General features: G+C 44.7%; 3 long non-coding RNA genes across 7 annotated transcripts in view; 2 read left to right on the top strand and 1 right to left on the bottom strand.

Moving 5' to 3' along the window:
- Positions 1-8,483, top strand: part of LOC138917223 (uncharacterized) — a 26,232-nt gene extending 17,749 nt beyond the window's left edge. The window contains exons 2-4 of the long non-coding RNA XR_011424922.1: positions 3,667-3,853; positions 7,786-7,978; positions 8,346-8,483. This is a non-coding gene — a long non-coding RNA (uncharacterized lncRNA). The remainder of the gene's footprint in view (positions 1-3,666; positions 3,854-7,785; positions 7,979-8,345) is intronic.
- Positions 6,580-17,455, bottom strand: LOC138917225 (uncharacterized). Of its 2 annotated transcripts, none has more exons than XR_011424925.1 (3): positions 17,123-17,455; positions 15,192-15,307; positions 6,580-8,904 (listed from the first exon to the last, which is right to left on the bottom strand). It is a non-coding gene; the product is annotated as an uncharacterized lncRNA (long non-coding RNA). The 2 variants fall into 2 exon arrangements; XR_011424924.1 differs by lacking the exon at positions 17,123-17,455 and adding an exon at positions 15,440-15,810.
- On the top strand, positions 14,045-19,683 carry LOC102147385 (uncharacterized). Of its 4 annotated transcripts, XR_011424920.1 has the most exons (5): positions 14,045-14,123; positions 15,546-16,057; positions 16,708-16,846; positions 17,725-17,837; positions 19,384-19,540. It is a non-coding gene; the product is annotated as an uncharacterized lncRNA (long non-coding RNA). The 4 variants fall into 4 exon arrangements; XR_011424918.1 differs by lacking the exon at positions 14,045-14,123 and having other exon boundaries at positions 15,873-16,001; XR_011424921.1 differs by lacking the exon at positions 14,045-14,123 and having other exon boundaries at positions 16,022-16,182; positions 19,384-19,683.

Raw genomic sequence — 19,683 nt, 5'->3', positions numbered from 1 at the left:
GGAACAAGGGGTAGGACGCTGCCCTAGGTCCAGGGGGGATTTTCAAGGTAATGGAGCCTCTTCTTTCATCTCTCTTAAAGTTACAGTGGCCATTTTGGGCTTCTTTTGAGCTTTACAACCAAGAAACAAAGAAGTCTTTAAAGTGTCAAAGGCTCCACCCCTGGGAGACCCCACTTTGGTTTCTGGGCCTGATCACCCTGGTGATCCCAAGTGGGTGCCCTCTCTTGGTGGTTGACTCCTTGACTATTTTAGGTGCCTACTGAGTCAGTTATGAGGATAGGAGACCTGTGATTCATTCTGTGAACTGTCCTGCTGGTGTTGTGCCCCTGCATGGGAACTGTTGTATGACCCTTATCTTCATAACCCTTGGGAAGAGGCCATGAGGGTGAGGCCTGATCTCTTTTCCGTTCTTTGTCTGTCTCATTCGTCACCTCCTCTGCTGTCACCAAGTGAAGGCTAAGTTCAGGCTGGACCTGAGCAGAACTTGGACCTTCTGTAAGATTGAAAGCTTGAAACCCTTTTGCCAGGGACTTAACTCTCAACCCCAGCACTGGGAGCCGCAGCCCCTAGTCAGCTCCAGGCCTTTGCCTCCTGCTTCCCTGGCTTGCCTTGTGCTGGCTCAGGGACTAAGTGCCCAAGCTGAGTGGGACTTGACTAGATCTTATAACTATATCGATGCCCATAGTCAGGCTCTGCACCATTCTCTGGCCGCTGTCAGTCAGACTCCGCCTTTACCGCCATGGGGAACACCCCAAGCATCCCTGGAGACTCACCCCTTGGGTGCATTTTAATTGGAGACACATTCAGTTGGATGGATTATGCCCCAGAAACTCCATCTTGGAGAAAACTTGACAGGTTTCTCTGTGCCTTTGTGATATAGTTGGACAGGTAGATCAACCTATAATGTCATTTGAGTTACAACCCAGTTTCTGGGAAATCAAGAGCAACTGCCCTTAAAACATCCTTATATTGGGGCTGGCCTGGTGGCGCAGCGGTTAAGTGCGCATATTCCACTTTGGCGGCCCGGGGTTCACCGGTTTGGATCCCGGGTACAGACATGGCACCACTTGGCAAGCCATGCTGTGGCAGGCATCCCACATATAAAGTAGAGGAAGATGGGCACGGATGTTAGCTCAGGGCTAATCTTCCTCAAAAAAAAAAAAAAAAAAAACAAACCACGAGAACCAAACATCTTTATAAGGCTGGAAAAGCAACTCTAGAGGTGGTTCAGATTCCACCCATTTCTCTTATCTCAAAGGGCTTGCAAGTCCTTTGCGGACTATCTAGCCCATCACTAATTCCTAAGACTGAATTAAAAAAAAAGGGAAAAGGCCAAAAATAAATAAATAAATAAAAGTCCATAAGTGTGCCCTTGTCAAAAATTCTAGCATTTTGAGTGTCTTCTTCATAAATATTAGTAAAAAGTCTCAAAACAAAATTTGGATTCATAACTAGGGAGCTTTGTATTACTGTACCTGATTCATGGCAGTAATTTTTAAAACAATGGGTGTGGAGACTCTGTGTGTTTGTGTCTATATGCATGTCAGATGTGTGTGATATTTTTACCTCTGGATGGTATGGCCAAAATTAAGGGCTCTGTTTAATTTGCTAAAAGTAAGTGCTTATGTAAATTGTAAATATAATAGAAACTAACCCAAATGTCTTTCAAGTTAACATGATGTAAATTAATCCTTGGTAAATGAAAGCTTATTTAAGTGTGTTGGTTTAATTAAAACGGACGTGTCCTCCAGAGTTAGCACTGGATATGCTGCAGACATGCAGTCTTTATTCTACATTTATTGGTCAAATAAGCTGATGTTAGCTCTATTACAAAACTGGTCAGCAAAAATAATAACTTAAGTTGATGGGTAATTTTGTCTAATGTCTCATGAAGTTTTATAGGCAATCTAAATAATTTATTGGGAGCAAGTAAACTAAACAGATGTGAAAAAGATAAAAGTGTTGGGTAAACTTTTAAAAATAATTATGTCTTATGACATGTATATTTAAAGTAAATTCCAAAATCTTTCTGGTAACTTGAAACTTTCAAGTGTTGCTAGGTAAAATTGAACGATAAAAAAACCTCACTGAATATCTGGGTCATTTTTCAAATAAGATAAAATACTGAAACATTATTGTTGGACATGTCTAGATTTATTTACTTTTGGCTTCCTATTACAAAGAAACTAAGAGGTGTTTGGGTCTATCAGTAAACATGTCTTGTATTTTATTAAGATTGTACCATGAAGTAGCATGTTTCTAGAAATTATAACAAGTATTTCTAAATTTGCCAAACTACAGTATGCTAATGTAAAAGACAGTTCATAATTACTTAGTTTTCAGTTTTTACTAGGGTCTGTAAGGGTTAAAATTCTAATTAATACATATAATTAAAGCTACTGGAAACCAATAAGGCAAACATCTTTGTATCTAAGTAAAGTAAAATGTATGTTTTCAGTAAAGAAGGTATAAAGAATGGAAATATTTTTGTTTGTTGGGTTAAGAAAGATAAATTTGTCCTAAAGTATTAGAAAGGAAGAAAGAAAGCACGGGACAAATTCTGAATGTAAAAAGAAAGTTATAGAAGGTTTGTGAAAGAGAATTCTGAAAGGACTCTTATGCCTGGTTAAGTTGGCTAAAATTAAAGTAAATCCAATTAAGTAAATGAGTTTTAATGAAAAAAATATAAGCTGGTGCAGAAATTAAAATTTGGTTTTTCTCTCAAAGGATAATTTCCCTGAATTTCTATTCTGCTCCTGGTAAAGAGGTTATGGGAAGTTTTTCTTCAAGTAGTCTAGCAGAAGGGTAGGGATTTTATGTTTTATCAAAATAAATTTCCTGTGTTGTTTACCAAGTCTTTAATCACAGGTGCCAAGGTCTTACAGCTATTTAATCTTCTGGATTTGCCTAAAAATCTTTAATTGTCACTATGGTTAAATGGATAACTAAACATTGTTTCAAAGGGACCTATGGTATTATGTGGGTAAATGTTATTGATATAAATGGTTTGAAATTATATAACATTCCTAAAATTCAGATCTTTCCTGGTTGTCAGCCATAATTCTGGTTATTTTAAAGTGTTTTATGTCACAAAATTAACCAAATTTCTTTGTCAATTTCCATTTTTGAGTCTTGTTGTTTAAAGACAGTTAAAATTTTGATGCTTTTTGCTTTTGCAAATATGTCTCATCTTCAGAGAGATTCATGGAAAGGACTGACACTTACTCTGGAATGTAGGTTTCTGATGAACTTTCTGATTATAAAATGAACTGGGTAAGAAATTACAGAAATCTAATGGAGAAACTGATGACCTCATAAATCTGCTAATAGAAGGTTAAGATCAAGAATCAGTTATACAGGACTGTATGAACTGATGAGGATGATTATAATTTTTTATGACTTTTGTTTGAAATATTGTTCATTTTTTGATGTTTTGTTTTCTCAGATTTAAGGAAATCTTTTCCTCTTTTCTCTTTTCTCTTATGCTAACTATGACTTAGAGCAATTTGGTGATATTATGCCTTTGTGAGCAGAACTGAAACATTTATCTTGTTCTCCCTACCTGATCCCTTCAGAATTTGGAAACCTAGTGAGTGAGTATTGTTATTTTCATGGCAATATAGTTATTTGCATAAGTTCAATAAGAATCTGTTCTCCTTACAACAGGACACAATTGGAAACAGTGGTTATCTTACCAAAGCTTTGACTGGAACGTCATATTTGAGAGAAACAGGCATAAACTCAGATATGATCAAACAGCTTTTGAGAAACAAGGATTGGATTTTATGGAATAAGGCCACTTGGAAATATGGGTCTGGCACCTTGTTTACAGAGATTCCAGCAGTCTTACCTGGTAAGTAAGGAAGCTCATTTATCTGGCAGGTGCAAGGAACCTCAATATTTTGGGGAACCTCAAGAAAGAGGAACTCACCCAAATCTAAGGTATTGTAGGTGAGGCCTGCTGACAAATCCTTGCCTTGGCTTTCCTGGCCTTGAGAGGCCTTTAAAGTTCAATCTGAGATTTCTTATAAAAAGTTCCAGCAAAGGGGCTGGCCCCTTGGCCAAGTGGTTAAGTTCTCACGCTTCACTGCAGGCGGCCCAGTGTTTCGTTGGTTTGAATCCTGGGCGCGGACATGGCACTGCTCATCAAACCACGCTGAGGCAGCGTCCCACATGCCACAACTAGAAGGACCCACAACGAAGAATATACAACTATGTACCGGGGGGCTTTGGGGAGATAAAGGAAAAAAATAAAATCTTTAAGAAATAAATTAAAAAAAAAGAGTTCCAGCAAAGCAGATTTAAAAGAGCCTATATGATCAATGGCTATTCTTGCTGTACTTATGTAAATAATTGGACTAAGTTTATTGAAACTAAACATTTTGCAAACCAATTAGTCTTAATTTGGCTATCTTTGGTAAAAATGAGGGTGATTTAGAGAGAAAAATTATGTTTCAGAAACATAATTTATAATAAATTATAATCTATAATAAAGTATTATAGAAAACTATAATATTTATTTGTGGATATTAGATCCTAGTTCTGTTGATCGTCTTTGAGGGTTTTTCTACCTGTGAACTGGACAGGATCCTCAATTCTTCTAGTCTCCTGAAATATCTGGCTACAAATCTCCAAACTAACATTTCAATTTTTTCCCTCATTTTCATTTGGAATCATTGAGAACTGAACCTGCCCTTTTTCCTGAAGCCTTGCAAACTGAAGCTGAACAACTTGATGTAAACTTAAGAGAGATTTATGTCTGTTGCTGTGTAAGCTGTAAGCCACTCAGAAAGGTACTTGAATGCCCAATGATATCATCAGAGACAGCTCAAGCTGCAAAAGATGCTTTGACTCTGACATCTAGAAATCTTGACTGGCTGCCCCTTGGGTCAGAAACTGGTTTGTAATTTGCTCCAACCATTAACCTTGTTAAGAAAAAATTCTTTTTGTTTCCATAGAAATACTTCTTATTAAACACCTGATTGCTTGCTTCTACAATGTAGGCCTAACTTTGGGAACCCAGCTGCATCACCGCCTTCTAAAATAAACTTAACTGGACTGATCTATTGCCAGGACTAATAAATGTGATCAGTGAGATGAAACAATCTACCACACGGCTTCTGGACTATGAAACTTCTTAAAGTTTCAAACGACTGTGAAACTTAAAACTTTCAAAGGCAGGACTGTGGGGGACTGGAATTGGCCAACCAAGATACGTCTCTTTGGCATGAGGATTATTTTGGGCTGGTTACTTTTTAAAACCTACAGACACGAGAGAAACTCTGAGAAGTAGAAGTTACCCTTTGTAAGAAACATTTACATTGTAAAGGAAGTCTCTATCTGTAAAGGTGTCTCCCTCTCTGTACTAGGAAGAAGGGGGTATGACCTTATCTCTAGAAACTCTGATCAGTGCAGAAGGCAAGGACTTAAATCTGCATAAAAACCTTACTTTTGTTTACTGTGCTTTTCTGGTAATCTCCCATAAACTGACTCCCCCCACCCCCAACATCCTCCTTTGTCTTTAGCTGAGGATGGTATTTAAGGTGAGAGCTTCTGCCATTTTGGTGAGTTGCTCAGTTTGCCTGAGTGTCTCCTGTGTATACATGGTATAAAGCTTTGTTTAATTTTCTCTTGTTATTCTGTCTCATGTGAATTTAATTAGTTGTCTGGCCAGAAGGACCCAGAGTGGGTAGAAGAAATGTCTTCCTCCCCTACAAGGGTATATCACACCTCTCTATAATGTTATTGCAACTTCCTGTGAGTCTACAGTTACTTCAAAATAAAAAGCTAAAAATATATATGTACTAGAAAAAACTCGCTCTGACCCATTATGTATGTTTCTAAATCTATGCTTATGCCTTTAGGGCCTTGGCTTGAAAAAACTGATTAAAATTTTATTTAGTTATTTATTTTGTTAAAGATTGGCACCTGGGCTAACAACTGTTGCCAATCTTTTTTTTTTTTTCTGCTTTATTTCCCCATACCTCCCCTGTACACAGTTGTATATCCTAGTTGCAGGTCCTTCTAGTTGTGGGATGTGGGACACTGACTCAACGTGGCCTGACGAGTGGTGCCATGTCTGCGCCCAGGATCCGAACCCTAGGCCGCCGCAGCGGAGCACATGAACTTAACCACTCGGCCACGGAGCGGGCCCCAAAATTTTATTTTTTAATTCAAATTTATAGCATTTTCTTATTACAGACTACAGATGCAGAGAGATTATACTGCTGCTCTCCAGTGTGTTAAAACTTGCGTAACTTACATATTAAAAATTTCATGTTACTTTTTTGTTACAGGTTTTTCAAAGATGTTATTTATATTTAGTGATATAATGAATGTACGTAGTTAAAAAAGTTAATGGTATCCCACTTCTCCCCATGTCCTGAGTTCCCCTCCCTAGAGACAACTACCCTCAAGTCCTCTGACTTCTTCCTCCTGCATTTACTGTGTCTCTAAATAATATGTTTATATGGATATTGTATCACTTAGCAATTATAGATATTATTGGTTCATGTTTTGTGTGGGAGATGTGCATTAACTCTCCCACAACCCTCCCACTTTTAATCCATGCTCAACAAGTTCCATCACAATTGTGGTCAATTTATTAGATGGTGTATATACCATAACAAATATGCAAATATTGTTCCCAGCTGAACAAAAAGTCCAGTATCACCATGCCTTTATCGTATTTAACTCTTTGTTTGTCCTGGAGTTAAGAATTGCCCCGTTTTTTATTTGTCTGTTTTTCTCCCTACCTGTGGCTACAGGTTTTCCCTCAAGCTCCATCTCCTGGTTGTTCGTTAGGCCAACTGTACACATTTTCCTGGGGCTTCCCTTTATTGCTCTCCTGGGTTGGATCCCCTGCTTTCTGGATCCAGCATCTTTCTCTTTCTTGTTTTACATTTGCTACCTAAAGAAAGGGTCTGTAGGAGATATAATATTCGAGGATTTGGATATCTGAAAGTATCTTTAATCTGCTATCCTTCGATTGATAATCTGGCTGGGAATAGACTTTTAGGTTGAAAATTTCCTCCCCAAATTTTGAAGGCAGTGCTCCACTGTTTTCTAGCAATTTGCTGCTGAGAGCTCCGGAGCTATTCTGGTTCTTCTTCGTTCGTTTGTCATCTGTTCTTTTGCTCTTGGAAAGCTTGTAGTCTTCTTTTGTCCTCAGTACTCTGAAATTCCACAATAATGTATAGTATCCAGGCTTTTGAAATTCAAAAAGCCTTTCTCCAACTAATGTCTTTGCTGTGAGTTCCAAAAGCCTATTTTGTAACTCAAAAGCCAAGAATTGACACTTTTGTTTTCTGCTTTTTTCTGCACACTCATTCCCAGGGGTCGTTAACGCCATTGATTAAATGCATGAAAGGCTAGGAGATCAACAGAAGTACCAAGGGAAAAAAGAAACATGAGATCCTGGGTCTCAGGACTCCATTATGCACCATCGTGAATTGCAGGGAGAGGCTCATGAGTGAGAGCAGGGGAAGAAATCTTAAGGAGATTAAAATCTTAAAAAACTAGCTAAGCCCTGGGGGAATAACCACACAATTTCAAAAGCTGTGTGCATTCTCGCCTTCGTGCCTTTGCTTGAGCTATTCTCTGACTGGCTGCCAGCAATGGAGAATTCACTCCAGTGATCTAAATACATAAGGGTTTATTTTCTCATATAAAGGAAGTCTGCAAGTGGGTGGTCCAGGGTGGTTATGGCAGCTCATAGTCACAAGGGACCCAGCCTCTTTCTATCTTTCTGCCCCAACTTCATTAGCATATTGCTTTCATCTTCAGGGTCACAGGATGGCTGCTGGCACTCTAGTCATCACATGCAAGTTCCAAGCAAGAAGAAAAACAGGAAGAAGCAAAGGGGCATTGCCTGACTGGCTAATCCTTTTAAGGAACCTGATCCTGGAAATACAGCTAAGGAGCCTCCACTTATATCTTATTGGCCATAATGCAAGGGAGGACTGATGTGTTTCCCAAGGTGCAAGACTGTCAGTGCTAAAATTGGGAAGGTTCTGGGCACACCCAGATGAGTCTGTCATTCTGTAGGGGGAGGAACACTGAGCATGGCATATAGAAGATAGTAAGGAGAGTGCTGGTTCTGCACGGATGGACCGTATGGTCTTGGGCCTCTCTGACTGTCAACGTCCAAATCTGGGAAATGGAACTATAGTCAGCTTGGCAAGGTCGTGAGGAGGATAAAAGGAGATCTTGCATGTGAAAGTTCTTTACACATGTGATAATATGTAACTGTGTGATAGTCTTCTTACTATACTGATGTTCCTTATTGTGGTGCATAGCACATTTTTGGGGGCATATTTGAATACTTGTTTCATTTTCTCTCCTAGACTGAGAAACCTGAAGGCATAAGCCCTCATAACTCGGAAGAAGGCAGTCACCTCTTTGTAGCAGGCATGAATTTGCATCCCAACGATCACATGCAAGAACTATCACAGTATTTTATTTTCATAAATGTGGCTCTGAGCTCCCAGTCACCATGGCGGAGTCATTGTCTGGAGCATGCCGTCCTTAGGGTGAGCCAGGGTGGTTTGCAATGTCCTGAAGCTTGAGCAAAGGTCATGTTCTTCAGCCCCACATGGCCGCTGCGGGAACCTCTTCCTCAAGCCCAAATAGTTTATTCCGAGGAAGGGTGGCTCCACTTCCTCCGTGCCAAGCCAGGCTCCGAGATCTTTTGCAGCAGCTCACAAGGTCTTAAACTAGGGTTTCAGTCCCAGGCACCCAGGAATCACCCCGTAAAAGGTCCTGCCCGCTCCTGAGGCGCTGTCTGGAGGCGGGTGCATGTTTCCGCGTCACTGGTCCACTGCAGCTGGCTTGTACAGTCTTGTGAGAACCGGCTCTTTGCACCACTTTCACTGACTTCCTCTTCAGTGACATCAAACTGGTAGCCTGAAATTGGCCATGGTAGAAATATTTACACTACAGAAATTGGTAAACACTACAGATCAGGACCCACCTCCACTGCCCTGAAAGCAGGTTATTAGCTTTTAGTAGCACACACTACACCTCCCATCACATCTTTGCTCTCTGTCTCTGGGAAACCTGGGTCTCTCGGTGGGTTGAGCCTCTTCCTGCCCATCCCAGAGCTCCTGCCCATGCAGGACAAGCCAGCTCTTTGTTCCCGGAGCCTGGACTTCATGAAATCAAAGCCTCTCATTGTTCCCCTGGGTCAGACCTCAGAATGCAGAGCCCTTGCAACTCTCTTGAGGGGAGAAAGGAGAGATTCCTCTTAATTAGTTTTCTGCAACTTTCTCCTTCGGATGAGTCTGTAGTATCATAAAGCACAACCAATGTCGTCACTGGGAAACCCTGCCGCAGTGCAATCCCTCCCTGCAGCGCCCGGCACTGTGCTCTGGGCTCAGTGTAGTGAATTGGGAGTGGAAGGAGGGAAGTCAGCACTACTCTCGATGTCCCCACACCCCATGCACACTCCTGCTGGGGCCTAGGCACAGCATGCTGCAGCTCTGCCCTGACCTCTTGGCTTCTGTCGCTCTTTATGTAACCAAGCACTAAATGTTCTGTCTGGAAGGCTGGCTCCAAGGAATTTCTCCTTTTCAGATATTTATGCCTTAAACTGAAGACCAAATACTGCTAGTTTCTGTCTCCTATTTCTTCATGGCATTATTAGTAGTTTTCAGGAGCTGCATTCTGTAAGTGAATCTGCCAGCTTGTCACTGGTGAGTTCTAAGTTACCAGTGACATTTGAAGAAATGCCCGGAATAACGTTAGCCAGCCACTAATGCATAACCAGGGAGACAGAGGCTCAGACACATGAGTTCATGGAGAACAGTGGAGATCTCATCTATAAAATCTCAGTAACAGCTTTTATCTTTCTCCAAGGAGATAAGAAAACTACTGTTGCTTCCAAGCACCTTCTCAGTCTCCTGTGAGGAGGATAACAAGCAGAAGTGAGTGTTCTCTTGTTGCAGATGGCAACACTGAGACGCAGAACAATTATTAAAACTTAAAGAAAATGGAGTAGTATAGAGATAAGAGTCACTTAAGTGAATATATGCAAAGGGAAGTGGTGAAGCTGGGGAGAGTGAATCATTCATTCATTCATGGGTTTATTCAACAGGCTTCAGTGAGCCCTTATGTGCCAGGCTTTATGCCAGGATGGGGACAGACACAAAGATTAATGAAACAGGACTCCCACTCTCAAAGAGTCCTGGTGAAGAAGCAGACACTTCAGCAAATAACTCCAGTGTTCTATGTACAGTTGTTCAGGTGCTTCACTGAACAAAGGTGCTTGGCTGAAGGGGAAGTGGGACTGGAAATCTAGCCCTTGGTCTGCTTGCTGAACCTTTACCCTAGTGAGGAGCTGAGTCTGCCTAAAGAAAGGGTACCTTTTTCTAGTGGTGAAAAACTTGTGTGGGTGAGCCCTGGTCTGGCCACAGGACCCCAGCCCCGCATTATTATAGCACTATCTTCTGTAAACCATTCCAGATACTAATCACATATCCTAATAACCCACAGTGGCCTCCTGACCTGAGTTCTAGACTTTGCTCTATCTGTGAGACCCTGTGCGGTTTCCCCTCTCTGGGCCTCAGTCTCTCCTGTGCAGTGTGGGCTGGGCAGGATGGGTGTAAAGACCCCTCTTGCATCAGCAGTCCAGGTGAGTGTGCATGGCAGAGCACCTGCCAGGCCATGGTTCCTGCCTTACACCTGGGGGCTGGATATAAGCAGAGAGAAATGTCAGTAAAGGCAGGGCATTCTAAAGGGGGACTTCAGGTAACATGAGTGCAGGACTTTAATCAGGTCAGAAGGGCTGCCTGAGCCCCAGTCCCCAAAGGGTAGAGTAGGTCATGCCCAATGCCGGCAGGGTGATTGGAAGTGAGGCCAGTTGGAAGGTCTAAGAGTAGGATTAGCATATGGAGATTAGCAGGCAGCCTGGGGCAGACTCCAGCTGTGCGTTCCAGACTCTTTCTGATTTTTCAGCAGGGCAAAGGCCAGACCATGAAGTAGGTGTTAAAGCAGGGACTGGGGCAGCATGGGCACAAGGGCCTGGCACACATTTGGCACAGCCTTTCCTGGATCTGTTTAACAACGAGTCTTAAAGGGGTTGGACATCAGCTGTGCCTGCCAGGACCCAAGGAGGGAGGGGGGACCCAAGAACAGGAGGCAGAGATGGGAACTGCCCACGACTGAGGGAGAGACAGTTGGGCCATGGGCAGAGCTTGGGGTGCGGCAGCTGCACACCTGAGCTCAAATCCCAGCCCAGCACTCTGGAGTTGGGTGATTTTGGACAAATTATTAACTCTCTCTGAAGCCTCAGTTTCCTCATCCATAAAATGAACACAGTCATCTCCCCTCTGCAAAGTGGTCACGAGCATTAGTAGTGTTGGATGTGGAGTCCCAGCACAGGGCCCAGCTCAGAGTAGATTTTTCTTAAATGACAGCTTCTATGAACTGAGCAAAATATGCTGGAGCGCAGTGCAGGCATGACTAGGAGGCAGCTTTCAGCGTGGTGAGGGCACGTCCCACCTGTCTCCCAGTTGATTACAATGCCTCCTGCCGCACATCTGGATGAAGGGACTCAATGTTGAGCTTCCGTGACCCCTTCCTTTACTAGAAAGAATTCTAAGTGAAGCCATCACCAAGTTGGTCTTCTAATGACAGTGGCAAGCTGTATGCAGGGTAGCTGGAGACAGGATTTCTATTTCGGTTGTCGACAGTATCAAATAGGTACTTGCAACACGCTGTCAAATCGAATTGGACAGAGAGGACAGGGGATCCGAGCTCAGGTAGGAATCTTGTACCTTTGTGAGGCGCACATAAAAAGACTGGTGTGCACCAGCGTGTCCATGGGGTGATCAGGCCGACAAGCTCTGGGAGTTTCAGAAAGAGAGCGCCATTAATGACAAGAGAGGAACATGTAGCTGTCACAATGATAGGAAGCAGTGGGAGAAATTAACCACAGTCCCATACACTGTACCACGTGATAAGCATCTCTCATCTGATTCTCCCAACAACCCCATGGGGGAGATGTTGCCCTGTTCTATAGATAGAGAAACTGAGGCTCTCAGAGGATAATAGACTAGCCAGGGTGATACAGTGAGGAAGGAGTGAGAACAGAACCAGACCCCAGGAACCCACTGCTAATGGCAGGGTCATTTCTACACCGACATGCTCTGAAGCATGGGGTCTGTGTTTTGCAAAATGCAACCTGTGAGAAGCAAAGCTAATGATGCAGGTCTGGGTTTTTCCTCTTTTTTGTTTCTATTTGTTATATTGTCTATTTATTGATCCAGTATGGGAATAGTAAACCAGAGTGTGCTGGATCCTACTGAAAACTCCACACAGCCTTCCCTGCCCCACCCAGGTGGTCTGAGCACTATATTCTCAGAGGCCCTGGTGCTTCTTTTTTGCAGCCCACATCGCTGGTGGAATTACTTAATCCTTTGTAGAGTGAGGCATTTGATGCCTTCCTAACTGGACTTGAAGCTCCCTGCCAGCAGATCACGTCTCTCTGATTTACCCCAGTGCTTAGAATGATGCTGGGTACATAGCAGCTGCTGAGTAGATGATGACAGCTTCCCTTTGGAGGAGGAGCGGAATTGGTCCAGAGGAGATGGATGGTAGCTACTCCAGATGGGGAGATAAGCCTGGGTGGGAGGAAAGCCCAGACTGAATGGCCACCCTTTTCACATCCTCTCAGTATGGAATGCATAGGGCCTGACACGTTGTAGGTGCCATATAACGATTGATTGATGGAAGGAAGGAAGGAAGGAAGGACATGAGCAAATTCTGTCCAGTTTTCTCTGCTCCTATGAGTTTCTTTGCATGACTGGTTTGGGTGTTATTGGCTCAAGAATACATGGTTTGAGGGGCAAGAATACAGAGAACTTACGAGGGGCCCCCAGGCATCGTGTGTTATTTACAGATGTTCCATTATCCTAATGAGAAGAACCCCAGGGCTCTGAGCCTATTATAGGAAGTCTATTGGGATCCCAGGGGTTAAAGATTGCATCCTGACTCAGATTGGTGGGAATGGTGACTGCACATCTAACTCACCCTGTGGGGATCTGGGCTGATTGAGACTCCCTTGCCTCAAATCTGAATTGGTCCAGCACCTGGGGCATGCTCCGCTGAATGTGCAGTAGGGGGACTGGGATGAGTAGATTGATATGAAGCTTCTTCTATACATTCTGTCAGGGCAGGATGCCTTAAAGTGTGGGTAGCAGATGCTTACTGATGGTAAGGACAGTGAGGAGGGGGGTCAGTGCCATGGAATGCATGGCTTAGAGCAAATGGTGCGTTTTCATCCAACCTCTTTCCCGCCACAGGACCTCTGCACATGCTATTCCCACCCCCCCACCCCCCGCCTCCTTTGATGATTAGCTCCTTTTTGTCCTACTGGCCTCAGTTTATTTGCTGTTCCTCAGAGGGGCCTTCCCTGACCACCCTGTTATAAATAGATCTCCCTGTATCCTTTATTCTCTTTCTCCACCCTTTATTTGTTACTTTCATTAATGTATTAGAATTTTTAATCATTTTACTTATTTGTCTGTTTACTGGTATTTTTAAAATATCTATTTTCCCACTAGAACGTAAGGTCCATTAGGACAAGAGTCATGTCTGTCTTGCCACCATTGCCCCCTGGCCCCTCCCCCCACAAGCCTAGCACAGTGCCTGGCAGGGAGTAGATAGCCATCAACATTGGTGGGGGCTTTGGTGGACTGAAGGAAGAATCAGGTAACTGATCAAGAGTCCCCTTGAACTTTGGCGCCTGGAAACTGAGGGCCAGATCTGTAGTGCAGCTGCAGTGACTGCCCACGTCCTTCAGATCCCCTGCCAGATGTGTGTGCTGACTTCTTATCTGATTTCACCTTCCTCAGTGGACCCTGTTCGTACTGACCCATGTAACTGATGTTTATAATTTACAGTAAGAATCAGACTTTCCATCATGATTTAAAGCAAATATGATGACACTGCAGGCTAGACACATTGTCTTTGTGTAATTCCCAGAAGCCAGAACAGTGTAAACAGTGCAACAGAGCTATGGCAACTGATGCTTTCTCTTCACCAGGACTGTCCTTCAGCGAGAGCCCTCAGGTGAGGCCCTGGTACCTTTGGGGCTTGGGGCTGCTGGGGGAGCCCTGTGACAGGTGAGCATTCTGCTGTGAATGGACAAGGGCTATGGTTGGTCTGCATAGAGCTTCTGTGCAAATTAAGAAAAGGTGCCCCTGTGGGTAGATGCAGCACTGGGCAAAGGCAAAAGGTTTGGCAAATGGAGAGTTGCTTGGTTTCATTCCCCTCTTGCCCCCTTAGTTGAGTGTCTTTGTGCAGTAAACAACCTGCACCACGGTACATGGAAAGGTCCTGAATGGAAAAGTCTCTGAGTCTTGGGACTGTCCCACTTGCCTTGGTATTTGGACCCCTTCCTATAGGGCCTGCCCAGCAGACAGGACTTCCTGTTGTCAGTCATTGCTTCCCTCAACCATATCAGAGCCTCCTCAACCCTTTGGAAAACATGGCTGGGAGGGGACAAGGGGCTTGGGGAGAAGGCAACGTTTATCAGGTGTCTAGTGTGCACCAGTCACTGGGCAGGTGCTGGGTATATAAAGGTGAGTGAGTTCTGCCTCTTTCCTGACAGTCTGCTGAAGGGAACAGATAGGCAAATAAAGTAAGAACAAATTCTTACAAGGAAATGAGTGCAAAGCTGTGGCGACAGAGAGGGGAGCACACGACCCTGACTCAGGAGTCATGAGGCTTCTCAGAGGACATACTCTATGACTTGGGGCCTCGGAGGAGTTTCCAGGCCAACAAGTAAAGGAAAGGCATTCCAGGCAGGGGGAACAGCTTATGCAAAGGCACAGAGATCTGGAACTGCATGGTTGGGTTGAGGAAAAGAGGCTGCCAAGAATGTACTCATGTCCTTCTCCCATCCACCTGACTCATCCATCCAAATAGGTCCAATGTCAACTTTTCTGTGACACCTTCCTTTGCTTCCCCGAGTCCATCCCCTTAAGTCTCTGACATGCACATATACATCTCTCGAAGCACCTGGCACCTCATACCGTAGTCATGTACACCCTAGTCTCTCACCAGACCCTGAGCTCCCTGAGGGCATGGGCTACCCCTGCCTCACCTGTGTGTCCTCTCTCCTCACAAAGTGCTAGGCACATGTCAAGTGGGGGAGAAAGGTTTGTTAAGTGAATCGATTAACAGTGTACCTGAAGCAGAGGAAGCCCGGTGAAGCAGGTCTGGATGTGAGGCTGGAGAGAAATACTGGATAATACCATGCAAAGGGTTCTGGAGGACAGGCACTGGTGGCCATCATCAGTTCTGGCTGTAGGGTGACATCAGGGTCAAGGTCACATATGTTTTGTGGTGGTACCAGGGTATTCAATCTGGCAGGCAGGTCCTGGCAGTAGGACACCCTGGTGGCCTCCCACCCTCTGGAGCCACACAGGAGCCTTACATAGGGGAGGAGTCCCCAGGAGGTGGGAGAAGCGCAGGGCTGCCTCAGCTAGGATATCTTGATTATAGATGACAAATAATAACGCCTCTATTATTTCACTTGATAGGAAGTCCAGAGGAAGGAGATTTTTCAGTGTAATAGGGCTCAATAATATAGTAACATCATCGAGGTTCCTTCCATTGCACTGCCTCAACTTCATCGAAACACTGTCGACCCTCACGATTGCAAGATGGTCGGAGCAGTTCCAGGAATCACACTCAGGCCCATCAGTGCTCAACGGCAGAAAACAGGCATTCTTTCCGTAGTCTCCTTCCTAGAAGCGAGGAATCCTTTCCCAGAAGTCCCTGAGCAGACCTCTCCTCACATCTCGTTGGCCAGAATTGGGTCACATGCTGACTCCTGCACCAATCACTGGCAAGAGACCGATGATTGGCTTAGACTAATCAGGGTCCACCCTCTGGAGCAGCGGGTGCGGTTACCCTGCCCTACAGCTGGTGGTGTGGCGGAGGAGATGATGCTTATCCGTGGAAGGCTGTATCCCAACGTCGGTACCTTGAGATGGGTGTGTGTGTGCGCGCGCACAAGGATGAGCAGCGTCCCCCCGCCCCGGAATGCCAGGCAAGGGCATCCTCCAGGAGAACCAAGAGTGTTATCGAAGAGGCTAACACACTAGACGGTTCCAAAGGGCGTGGGAGGAAAGGCTTCGTCGGCTGGCCTCAAGTGTTGCGTTAGACGCTGACAGAGTGAGGGCCCAGCCGTTCTGGAGGCTTGATGATTTAGCAGACAGGGCATCGAGGGGGCAGGTGTGGCTGAGTGCGGGGCTGTAGGAGGGAGGCTGTGAGGTCGCGGGAGACTGCGCAGCCTGTTTTACACACTCTGCCCACACACCACACACGCAAATACCCATACCGCGCACAGCCTTGCCATTTACGATTGTAAACTCCTCAGATGGCACAAGGCAGCTCTTTGCCCAAGCAGCAAAAGAAAGGCCCTGCGTTTTATTCAGAGAAATACAGAGGAGTTATCTGTATCTTCTTCCCACCTGAACGTCGCAAAAGCCCCCAGCCCCACCCACCCTCAGCCAGGATGGCTGGAACAGCTGGGGACTGGCTGAGCCGTTCTTTCTCCACGGAGGTATCCCCAGGAGGGTGGCAGGGCTTTTTACGTGGTGGCTGGCTTCCAAATGGGCGAGGGAGTGGATGCTACAAGAGTTTTAAGGTCTGGGCTCAGGAGTTCTAAAATATCTCTTTTTTTCCTCCTGGTCAAAGCAAGGCATCAGGCCAGCCCAGAATCAAGGGGAGGAGCAACAGACTCTATCTATTGGTGAGAGGAGCAGGCCATGCACACAGGGATGAGAAGGGTCGTTGGTGGCCATCTTGGGAAACAAAAGGTCTACATACAGAACTGGTGAGCGGCAGAGCTGGGATCAAGCCTATGGCTGTTTAATGCCGGTCCACACTTCAGCATCACTGATCAGATCATGGAGTTTTTAAGCTGGGAATGACTCTTGAGATCATCTAGTGGTCCACAGCCCTGAGGGTCTTGAGCTGGGTTTCCTCAGAAGCAGACCTTGAGGACCAATTCGAGTGTCAGTGGCTTATTTGGGAGGTGATCCCAAAAAGCCCTGATAGGGGAGTGGAGAAGTGTGACAGCGAAGGGATGGAAACTCAATGAGCAGCTTACCTTGTGGAACCCAGTCTTGCTGGAGACTTCTGGGAGGTGATGTGGAACACCTCTGAGGGGCTAGGAAGCTGGGGTGTTCATCCTCTCACTTCCCACGCTGGTGCATGGGTCCCCTCCCAGACTCATGGAACTCACCCTTGATCTGACTTTCCTTTTTGGCCTTGTTCAGGACACCTTCATTCACTCCCAGTTCTGGAGTCTTCTTTCTGTCATGGTCCCTGGGCTGGAGAAGCCCTACTGCTGTTTACCGTGAAGTTACATGCAACAACCTGGCCAGGCTCTTTAGCAGCAGTAAAACTCCAGACTTTTCCAGGGCAACAAGTGGTTCCCTCTGCTTGGATCTGTAGGCTGTCCCTGCTTGTCCTAACCCAACAGGTTCTTCTGGCTGCAAGAACTATAATTAGAACTTGTGGTGGACTGTTACTTTCGTGGCTGCCAAAGAACCATGCCTCCCAGTGTTCATATCCTGGTGTAGAGCCCTCCCGCGTTGACTCTGAGCTCAGCTATGTGAATTGTTTTAGCCAATGGGACATTAGCAAACATGATGCAAGCAGAGGCTTGATAAGTGCTTGTACATCGGGGGTTTTCCTCTTGCAACCCAGCTGCTGTGCTATAAGGAAGTCGAAGCCATCTTGCTGGAGAGAGAGATCGTATGAAGAAAACCACACATGAAGAGAGAGGTAAGCCACTGGAGGAGCACTGAGCCATTGCACAGGTGAGTGAAGGCTTCTCGGACTTTCCAACTCAGCCTAGTCACCAGCTGAATGCAGTGGAGGGACAGTGTATGAGCAGAAGAACCACCCATCTATGCTCTGTCTGAATTCCTGACCCTCAGAATCTCCAGCAAACAAACTGGTTCTTGTTTTAAGCCACTAAGTTTTGAGCAGTTACTCAGCAACGGATAACTGAAATAGCACTCTAGGCCTTGCATGCCCTTATGTCATGAGCATCTTTGCAGTTACTGCTCCCTAAGCTTATTGACGCTGCACCCCCTTCCTCTGTAAGTTGAGCGGGTGCTTACCAAAAGACACTCACTAACCAGTTTGAGAAAGTGGGGCATTAGGACAATGAGTGCTACCTCTCTGCTTCTGGGCTTGATAGGAGTGGCAGAGAGGTAAGTGCCTCTCCTGTGGAAGGGCATTCTCCTGCTGAAAGGCCCCATGGGCCTTCCAGCAGCATGTCCGAAGGAGCTGCCCAGCAGAACTTCCCATCACTGTCACTGGATGCCTCAGCAAGGAGGGTGGTGAGTGTGTTGTCTCACTGTGGTGTTCTGACTTCTCACCCAAGAGGAGAAATGGAATGCCCAACTCTGTGGGCCCTGCCTAGGCAGGCACAGGGAACCCTGAGTAATGGGCCAGCTCAAGATCCCTCTGCCAACCCGTCTGAGCTGGAAGTCCTGCCGCAGCAGGAGGCTCTGCTGGACCCAGGTGCTGCTGACAGTCTTGTCTAGGCTGTTGAGGACCAGATCAGAAAAGGCACAGAGGCAGCTGCAATCCCAGGGCCACGTAACAACAGAAGCAGAAAACAGTGTTAGAGATGGATCCTTCTGTAGTGTGTGTCAGGGAGTTCCATTGCTGTTTGTGTGCAGAAATCATTACCGAATGAAAATGGCCCTATCTGAGCAATGGGTTTTGCATCCAGTGGTGAGTGCCTACCCAAACCACAGGGAAAAAATTTAATTCCTATAAAAATAAGCAAAACGACTAATTAAAATTTCTCCCCATCCAAATTTAAGATCACCAAGTAAATAAATACCCAAAACTGATGAATATACCCAGTTCAAATTTTATTAATAAAACCTAATTTGTTTTCCAAATTTTATGGATCAGATTCCCTAGCTGTTATTTATTCCCACCATCTTCTTCTTGAATCACAAAATAAATTTCAATTTCAAAAGTTAGATGGTGAATATTCATCTCTCTTCCTAGAATATTGTGGGTGGTAGGCTTTTTTCCTGATTTAGAGGAGGAAAAAAACCACAATTTAAATATGAAGTGGACATAAAAGGAAAAGAAATTGAAAAACTATTGTAGACTAGTCTTTTTTCTTTTATTCTCTTTTTCTCCACATTCCGCACTCTCATTACCCTCCTCCCCACAGGAGGCCGTCTAATGTGCTTAATGTGTATTATTTTGTATGTATGTGTTCTTGTAAATGTGCATTGTTGTTTTGTGGATATGTATTTTTAATTGCTGTTATTGGTGTTATGTTATAAATCCAATTGTTTATTGCTTTTTTTCACTCAACATTGTGTTTCTAAGATCTTCTTACGGAACTGTATGAAAATCTAACCTGGCGCTTCTGACTGCTATGGAACACTCTGATGTGCATCTTCCAGCTCCACCTGTTCATTCTGCTGCGGACGAACACCCAGACAGCCTCCAATTCCTGCCACTTTAAACAATACAGTATTAAACGTCTTTGTTCATGTCACCTTACAGAGCTGATAAAACAAATGTTCACCCATTTTATTCACAAACCACAGTGCATATCCAAATGCCTTTAAATGTGATGCCAAAAAAAAAAAAAAAAAATCCAGTAAACACACAGATTTATAAAGC

The sequence above is a fragment of the Equus caballus genome, chromosome 1, assembly GCF_041296265.1.
Source record: "Equus caballus isolate H_3958 breed thoroughbred chromosome 1, TB-T2T, whole genome shotgun sequence".
Lineage (NCBI taxonomy): Eukaryota > Metazoa > Chordata > Mammalia > Perissodactyla > Equidae > Equus > Equus caballus.
The sequence above is the reverse complement of the archived record's forward strand: the minus strand, read 5'-3'. Positions and strand labels throughout refer to the sequence as shown.